The 9,165-nt window shown below is 49.2% G+C and overlaps 1 long non-coding RNA gene across 1 annotated transcript; it reads left to right on the top strand.

Annotated features, from left to right (window-relative positions):
• Positions 5,757-8,427, top strand: LOC110257930. Its single transcript, XR_002340931.1, has 3 exons — positions 5,757-6,063; positions 7,371-7,457; positions 8,185-8,427. It is a non-coding gene; the product is annotated as an uncharacterized LOC110257930 (long non-coding RNA).

Here is a 9,165-nt window from a genome sequence, read left to right on the forward strand (position 1 = left end):
GCCTCAGGTTACACAGCTCTCATTTTTATATTGATGAAAAATAATTGGGGGCTTTCTTTGGAAAACAATTTCCATGTTTGCACCGGAGAACATGGATTGTTTCTCAGGTGACCTACTTTTTCCTGTTGTTTTATTTTTTATTCAGGTTTCCTCTGGCTATCCTGATTATTTACTTATTATTCTTATTTTCCTGTGGTGATTTGTGATTTAACAAAATTACAATAATAATATAATAAGAATTTCATTCTATGGGACTCTCCCCTATTTAAATCCAACTTAATTAAACATAGTGTTTATCTACTAACCAGTTATACAGTAAACTTTAGAGTTAGGATTTTAATGAGGTTCATAGAAGTGAGACATATATTATTCTTGATCAAAAGAAACCCAGCTGTGAGTTTTGTCCTTGTCTTTAGAAACTTTTAGTGGCAGCTGGCTAAGTTGATTTGTATTTTCTCACACTGTCTTCCTGTCAAGGACACTAAGAAGATAGACACTATTCTAAAGACAGGATTTTTTTGTGTTTATAACTTCTTCAGCTTGTGGGAACTAGGTGGCCATGAGATGGTTTGTACTGGGTCTCCTCTTTCCCACATAATACGCTGTGTCTGTTTGTCCTTGAATTGTTCTCACTAAACTTAGTTAGATTAAAGATTTTAAAACATGACATATTGCTGCTGTACCATGTGATCAAAAAAAAGGCCTAATAGTTAACCAATGTACTTTTAACACTATGAAGTAATTTGTAGTGAAAAACTGTCTATATAATTAACCACTTATGCCAAGAAAATTTGAGAAGTCCAGCGCCCTAAAAGAAGGGACAAAGAGGCTGTCTCCGTTCTTTTGCCTATGCTGTCCATCTCCAATTGGGATGTATACTCCCTGGCTGCCGGAGCTGACCTCTGGCAGATAGCAAGAAAGGGAAGGAAGGAGAGAGAAGAGGAGAGAAAGGGAGAAAGGTAGGAAGAAAGAAAAGAAAGAAACAAGGAAAGAAAGAGAAAGAGAAGAAAGGAAGAAAGAAAGGAAGGAAGGAAGAAAGGAAGAAAGGATGGAAGGAAGAAAGGAAGAGAGAAAGAGAGAGAAAGAGAGAAAAAGAAAGAGAAAGAGAAAGGGAGAAAGGGAGAAAGAGAGAGAAAGAGAAAGAGAGAGAGAGAAAGAGAGAAAGAAAGAAAAGAAAGAAAATAAATAAATCTCACTTGCAAGGGCTCCAGGCGAGTGTAGAGCAGGGTTCTTCTGTGGGAGTTGGAGGAAGGACAAAGATTTGGTGTTAGAGCCCCTGCCCAGCAGATGGTGCCAGAGTGAGAGCACAGTTCCTGCCCCACCCAACCATGTCCCCTCACAGCTCCATGGCTGCATTGACAGGCTCAGATTCAGAGTGGAAAGTGATTGGTGGAGGCCCAATATGTTCAGATATTTTCCTTTGGGTACATGGTTCAGTGGACACCGTGGCCCAGTGTGCCTCAACTCAGAGAAGGACTGAGTTTCTTCCACCCCATCTCAGGTTCAATCTCTGGACAATCATGTGGCCCAATGTCTAGAGAGTTTGTCAGGCTCCCTTGGGCCTGAGTGCCCATTGCTTGTTTGAAGTACAACACTGGACCCAGAAATCCCAGATATTCCAAAACATGAAGTGTTTTGGAATCAGGATGCTGTGAAATTTGGTTTCTAGAAACTGAGGCCTTTTGTTATGAATGCAGCATATCAATGCACCTGTATACTGGGGGCAGGTCTTAGCCTCTCCCTATGCACTTTCACTCTAGGGATCTCTACATCCTCCTCTTTCCCACTCCACCTGAGCCACCTACACCTCTTTGGGGGACCCTTGTGCCAAGAAACCTACCTTAATCCAGATCAAGTGAATGAAGCCTGGGATTCTGGATCTCAAGGTGGGCGCAGGGCTGAGGGGTGCTGATTGAGGCCAGCCAGCTCTGTTGATTTACCAAGTAGGGTGTCTGATATAGGGAGTGGGATGGTCTCAGTTGGGGTGAGTACTCTGGCCAACTTTGAGATAGTCCTATGCCTGCACATCATGCATTTTAGTGCACTGCAAGGGAGAGAAATCAGGAAATCAGGTTGGAATCTACTCAGGCCAGTGCAGACTTGGATTCTGCTGGGGAAGGCCTGGGAGTTGCTGTTAGAGCAGATTATCACCAGATGGGGGCAGGGCACCAGCAGAGCCCCTCCCCCTGAGCTGATAGACCTCACCTCAGGCTCAGGAGCAAGGTTGGAGATGTGCCCCTGGCACCACAAGGAGGTGCCCCAGAGCCTTCCATTTTGGTACATTTTGCCCCTGAAACTCTGACCAATTTGGCCTCTTCTGAGAGTGGGGAAATAATTCTGCCATCATATCTATGGTAATTCCTTCCTGGTCAGTTGGCCCAAAGGCTAGAGACTTTGGTAGACTGGCCTGGGTTCTGAGTGCCCTCTGACTGTCTGGAGGCAGATCTCTGGATCCACAGGTACCTGGTTTGAGGCTTGGGTGTGCAGTTTTCTAGAATCACAATGGAGTGCAGCTTGACTTCTGGAAAAGTGGACTTCAGGTTATGAATATGACCAGATGATCCAAATGGCAGTTATCTTAGGATATACAGTGATGGTGTCTGTGCCTTTTCTCTCCAGAGATCTCCTCCACAACCCCCTCCTTCCCTCCCATGTTAGCCTCTACTGAATCCAGTGACAAGGAACCCACCCAAATCCAGGTAATGTGAAAAAGGTTGGGTGACCTTGATTTCAAGTTGGGTCCAAAGTTGGCAGTTACTGACTGAGTCAAAAACTGCTCACTTGATTTCAATAGGGGTGTGGGGGCTGATTTCAAGGAGTGGGGTTGTGTCACACCTGTGGGTAATTGCCCTGATGCCCTTGAGACAGTCATAATCCACTTGTCATGTGTTTCAGTAGGCAGAGAGTGGGAGGAATAAAAAGTCTTGCTGGAAGGTGTGCCAGGCCAGAGCAGAGCAGAGTTCTGCTGAGGAGGCAGAAGGGCTGGGAATTGCGATTAGAGCACATGTCCACCAGATGGTGACAGAGCACCAGTGTAAACTCCCTCTCCCCTCGCCTGAGTCTCCACAGCTCCCTGGCTGCCCCTTAAGACTCAAATATATGTTGGAGATAGTTTGATGGAAGCCCAATGTGGTGCCTGGAGCTGAGGCCTTGTTATAGGGCATTTCCAAGTCTCTGGGCAATGTCCCTCCTCTCAGAAGAGGGGATGGAGTAATGCCATCACATCTCAGGTAAATTCCCTCACCATCTGGTAGCCCAATGCCTAGAGAGTTTGACAGGCTGTCTCAAATTTGAGTCCCCTTTGATTGTTTGAAAGCCCACCGCTGGACCCAGAATTCCCTGGCATGAATTTTGGCTATCCAGTTTGCTCATGTCAGGCTGGTCCACATAGAGTTGAGCTTCTAGAAAGCTGGCCTTCTGGTTGTGAGTGTACTGTGTCAACCCAGTGCTTTTAGGGGGCAGGCTGCACTCATACCCATGCTCTTTCTCCCTCCAGATCTCCTCAAACTTCTTCCCTCACATCCGAGTCTCTTCCTCCCCTAGGAGTCTCCTGGTGCATGGAACTGACCTGAAACTGGGTCATCCCTGGCTTCACGCTGGATCCAAGGGCTGAAGGGTGCTGGTCAATGTGGAGCCTGCTCTCATGACTTACAAAATGGAGTGGATTTCAGGGTGTGGGGTGGTGGTGTGTTGGGTGAGGGTCTTGGCTGACTGTGACATTGCACCTGACAGGGAGAGGAGGAAGAATATCATGCTGGCAATTGCCCCGGGCCAGGGCACACAGAGACATTTGCTGTGGGACACAGAGGAAAGTCTGAGAGTTGCTGTTAGAGGACATATCCTCCAGAGGGCGACAGAGCACCAGCAGAGCCCGCTGCATTTCTCTGCATCTGGAGGCTCAGATTGGATTGGAAAGGGACCCATGTAATCCCAAGGAGGTGCCCAGAGTCTGGGGTTTGTTTTCATGGTGCTCTGACACTGCAGCCCAATGGGACTCCATTCAGTGAGGGGATGGAATTTTGCGATCACGTATCTAATTCAATTCCTGTCAGTTAGGCAGCCAGAGTATGAGTGAATTTGACTGGCTCTCCGGGGTCTAAGCGTCCTTTTCTTGTTTGGAGGCTGGACCCAGAGAAACTTGGCTTGAATCCTGAACATGCAGTTTTCAAATCAGCCTGGCAGGGTGTTTGAAGTCTAGAAACCTGAGTTTCAGGGTGTTAAGGTCATATGTCTACACTTTCAGGGTGTGATCTATGCTTTTGTTTTGATTCTTTCTCTCCAGGGTTCCCCCAAAGCCTCTGTCTTCCTTCTGTAGCTGAACTGCTTCAGCCTCTGTGGGACACCCATTTGAAGGAACCTGTCTAAATCCATGTAAGGTGAGTCATGGCTGGGGAGGAAGGCTGCTGATGAAAGGCTTACTGTCCTAACTTAAATAGGAGGGTTGTTTCTTTCAGGGAGTTGGATAAAGTTGCGTTTGGTGCCTAGCCTGGCTGACTGTGAGATTGTCACTCCATCATATGTAGTGCATCTGAGGGGGTCTAGAGGGATGCGGGCATGAAAATCACATTAGCAAGAGCCCCAGGGCAGAGCAGGGTTCCTCTGTGGTATGGAGAGGAAGAGCTGCCAGCCCACCAGGTGGCACCCGAGCACTAGCAGAATCCCTTCTGCATCTCCAGGACTGCACTTTCAAACTCAAATATATGGTTGGAGATGGGTTAGTGGAAGACAAAGAAGGGCCCAGATCTGGAGCTGGGTTTCTGGGCACCTTCAAGTCTCTGGACAATGGGCCTCAGCTCAGGAGATTGGTCTTAGTTCTGTCATCTCATCTCCAATTCAATTCCTACATGGTCTGGTGCCCCAATGGCTAGGACATATAACAAGCTGTCTGGGGTCTGAGTCCCCTGCTTGGTTGGATGCATAAATCTGGACCCAGAATAACCTGGCTAGAATTACAGCTGTACAGTTTGCCAGAACCTGGCTGGCACACATGGAGTTGGGCTTCTAGAAAGGTGGCATTCTGGTCATGAATGTACTTTGTCATCCTGGTGCTTTTGGGGAGGCAGGCTGTGCTCTTTCTCTCTAGAGATCTATTTTTTCCCTCCCACCTGAGACTCTTCCTCCTCTGCCAGACACCTGTTCCAAGGAAGCTCCTGCAACAAGGTAAGATGAATCAAGCCTGGGTGGCCCTTGGCTTCTATCTGGATCCCAGGGCTTAAGGGTGCTGATTGATTCAGAGCTGGCTGAAGTGATTACAGAGCTGGGTCTTTGATTTCAGGGTGTGGGCTTGTGTCATGAAGGTTGAGTATCCAGGGTGACAGTGAAGAATCCTACTCCCACCGCAAGAGTGGATTTCAGTGTGCCTGAGAGGAAGAGGAGTAAGACATCTTGTTGGCCTGTGCCACAGGTCAGTGCAGACCAGAGTTTTGCTGTGGGAGGCAGAGGAAGGGCTGAGAGTCGCTGTTAGAGCACATGTCCACCAGAGGGCACCAGAGCCCCTCATAGCCTCTTTGCAGCTCCCTGTTTGTATCTCCAGGCTCAGAAGGGGATGGAAGAGGGATGCATGGAACCTCAAGGAGGGGCCCAGAGCCTGGTGTTGGTTTGCATGGTGCCTCTGACATTGTGGCCCCATTTGCCTCAATTCAGGGAGGGGACACATTTCTGCCATTAAATATCTAATCAATTCCTATTTGGTTGGGTGGCCCCAACTTTAGGGAGTTTGATATGCTCTCTGGTCTGTGTGTCCTTTTCTTGTTTGCAAGCAGAACTCTGGACCCAGAAACACCTGGCTTCAATGGTGGATGTTCAGTTTTCTAGAATCAGCCTGGTGGGGAGTTTGTCTTCTGAAAAGCTGGGCTTCAGTGATGAATGGGGTGTGTCTGTGCTGTTGTATTTTGGGGGTGGGTGGGCTATGCTCATGGCTGAGCTCTTTTTCTCCAGAGATGCCCACAATCTTCATATTTACACTGCCCCTGAGCCACTTCCACCTCTGCATGACACCCATTTGAAGGAAGCTCTCTCCATCCATGTAAGGTGAATCACGGCTGGGTTGTTTAGTGTTCCAAGGTGAGTCCTGGATAGGTAGGCTGCTCATTCAAAGTCCACTGGCCTGACTTAAATAGGAGGGTTGCTGATTTTAGGGAGTGAATAAATGTGGGTGGGGTGAGGGGCCTGGCTGACAATGAGACAGTCTCTCCCCACCCATCATGCATTTGAGTGTGCTGAGAGGGAAAGCAGTAAGAAAGTCACCTGACAGCTGCCCCAGGCCCGGGCAGAGCAGGGTTCCTCTGTGGGAGTAGACGAAGGGCTGAGACTTGCTGTTAGACATTTGTACTTGGGTACTTGGTGCCTCCTATGCTGCAACACAATGTACCTCAGCTCAGAGGAGGATTAAGGTTTGGCCACCATATTTCAAGTTCAATCTGTGCATGATCAGGTGGCCCAATGGTGGGAGAGTTTGACAGGTGGCCTCGGGCCTGAGTGCCCTTTGCTAGTTTGAAGCATATCACTGGACCCAGAAACCCCTGCCTTAAATCTTGGGCATGCAGGGTTGTTAATCAGTGTGGCATGATATTTGGCTTCTGGAAAGCTGGGCTTTTGTCAGGAATGCAGTGCATTAATGTGGTGGTGCTGTGGGGGCAGGTCTCACCTTCTCCCTGTGCCTTTCTCTCTAGAGAGATCCACCTCCTTCTTCCTCCTGAGCCTCTTCCTCCTCTGTGGGAGACTCTGTCAAGGAACCTACCTCAATTCAGGGAATGTGAATGATGCCTGGGAGGTCCTGGATCTCAAGCCAGGTGCAGGGCTTCAGGGTGCTGATGGAGGCCACCTGGTTCCATTAACTTACCAAGGTGTCTGATTTCAGGGAGTGGGGTGGTCTCAGTTGGGGTGAGAGCCCTGGCTGACTCTGAGATAGTCCACCCCATCATGCCTTTCAGTGCACTGTGAGCAAGAGGACTTAGGAAATCAGGCTGGCAAGGGGCCCAGGCTTCTGCTGTGAGAGGCAGAGGGAGGCCTGAGATTGTTAGAGTGATGGCCACCAGATGCACCATAGCACCAGAGTGCCCACCCCCTGCATCACCTTGACTTCACCTTCAGGCCCCCAGGCAAGATTGGAGATAGGTCCTTGGTCCAGTGGCCCAATGGCTAGAGAATTTGACAGGCTAACTCAGGTCTGAGTCCGCTTGGAGGTTTGGAGGCACAACTCTGGACCCAGAAATACCTGGCTTGGATTTTGGCCCTACAGCTTGCTAGAATCAGGCTGGTCCCTGTGGAATTGTACTTCCAGAAAGGTGGCCTTCTGGTTGTGAAGGCGCCATGTCAGTACAGTGGTTTCAGGTGCAGACTGTGCTCATACCTGTGCTCTTTCTCTCCAGAGATCTCCTCAAGCTTTTCCTTCCCTCCCACCTGATCCTCTCCCTCCTTGGCCAGACACCTGCTGCAGGGAGGTTACCTAAAACCAGGTAACTTTTACAAAGGCTGGATGGTCCTTGGTTTCATGCTGGGTCCCAGGGTTGAAGGGTACTGACTGATCAGGGGCTGCTCACATGACTTACAAATGGTGTCATTGATTTCAGGGTGTGGGGTTAGTTCTGGCTCTGAGATTGTCATACCCCAGCCCATAGTGTACATCTGTGCACTGAAAGGAAGAAGAGGAAGGAAATCACACTGGCAGTGCCCCCGGACACTGCAGAGAAGACTTCTGCTGTTGGAGGCTGTCAGGGTTCAGAGTTGCTATTAGAGCAGCACATTCTGGTCAAAGGGCTCTAGAGAACCCTGGAGACCCTCCTCTCCTTCAGGCTGAAATACATGGTTGCCCATTGTATGATGAGACCCCATGGAAGTGCTCGGGGCTGAGATGGGGTTACAGGGCGCCTCTTATCATCTGGCCAATTACTTTCACCTCAGGATATTGGCATAATTCTGCTCTCACATCTTTGGTTCAAATTCAGTGTGTTTCTCTGATAAATGACCAGAAATTTGACAGACTCTCTGAGGGGACAAGCAAATACCTGGTTTGAATCTCGAATGTTCAGGTTTCTGAAACCAGGCTGACATCACACCCTCTCCTCTTGTGTGTTCAGTTTGCTGAGAGGAAGAGGAAGAGGACAGTCACACCAGTCTGTGCCCAAGACCAGTGCTTAAAATGTCAATGTCCAATCTTTAACACTGTTGTTTCTGGATGCAAAGGTCTGCCTCTGGAGAAACAGGGCCAGCTGACCCAGGGAGCGTGTCACACTCTAGCCCTGGGGCCCCGATCTTGCTGACATGCCCACCAGATGCTGAGGGCACAGTTGTGTCCTTTCCCTGAGGTGAGTCCATTTGGCCAGAGCTGTCGAGGCTCCCTGTTTCCAGCCCCAAACCTATGAGCATGTTCTGAGTGTCCCACAGTCCTTCAACTGCAGCTCTGAGCCTGGAGTCTCAGGCAGGCATCTGCACAGGGGCTCTGCCTGAGCTGGGGTTCAGCTTGGCGACCTTCAGTCTAACACCATCTCTCAGCCCTTCCACCTGTTTCTCAGCCACCCTAGAAGCTACCTGGGCCTTGGGCCTGGGCAGCTTGATTTCACACTGGCCTTGGGCCTGGGCTGCTCAATTTCATTTCTCCTCAGCTGTTGAGCCACACGAATATCTAGATACTGGAGCATTTCCCTCTCACAGCCTCCCTGAGTGCTCACCCCAACTTACCCCACCCCAACACATAAACCTCTGTATCCCCACCATTGGGTACCAAGAGCCTTCTTTAAATAAGTCCCAGCTGCCTTCACTCTCAAGATCTTCTCTTAGTTGTGCTCCTTGAAACAGCAATTGCAGACAGGATATAGAGATTCAGATGGAAGGGGAAGAAAGAATTCAGGGAGAACTCCTGTACAATAAAGCACAGGGATTCCTGTCTGCCCCTCAAAATAGCACCACTTTCACAAGCTCCATTCATGACCACCAGCCCCTTTGGACACGTGATGCCTTTACAGAGGCTGCAGGCTTGGTAATTGCAAGGACAAGATTCAAACAGATATTGTGGGTCCAGTGTCCTTGCCCCTTGAGAAACAGAAACAAACCAACCCCAGAGAACACGTCCACCTCTCTGGCGCCTGGGCAGCCAGAGCCGGATGGACCTACCCATCAGATGCAGAAAACACACATCTTTCTTCAACCTGATGTGAGTCTATTTGT

This window comes from Sus scrofa, chromosome Y (genome assembly GCF_000003025.6).
Source record: "Sus scrofa isolate TJ Tabasco breed Duroc chromosome Y, Sscrofa11.1, whole genome shotgun sequence".
In the NCBI taxonomy this organism is placed as follows: domain Eukaryota; kingdom Metazoa; phylum Chordata; class Mammalia; order Artiodactyla; family Suidae; genus Sus; species Sus scrofa.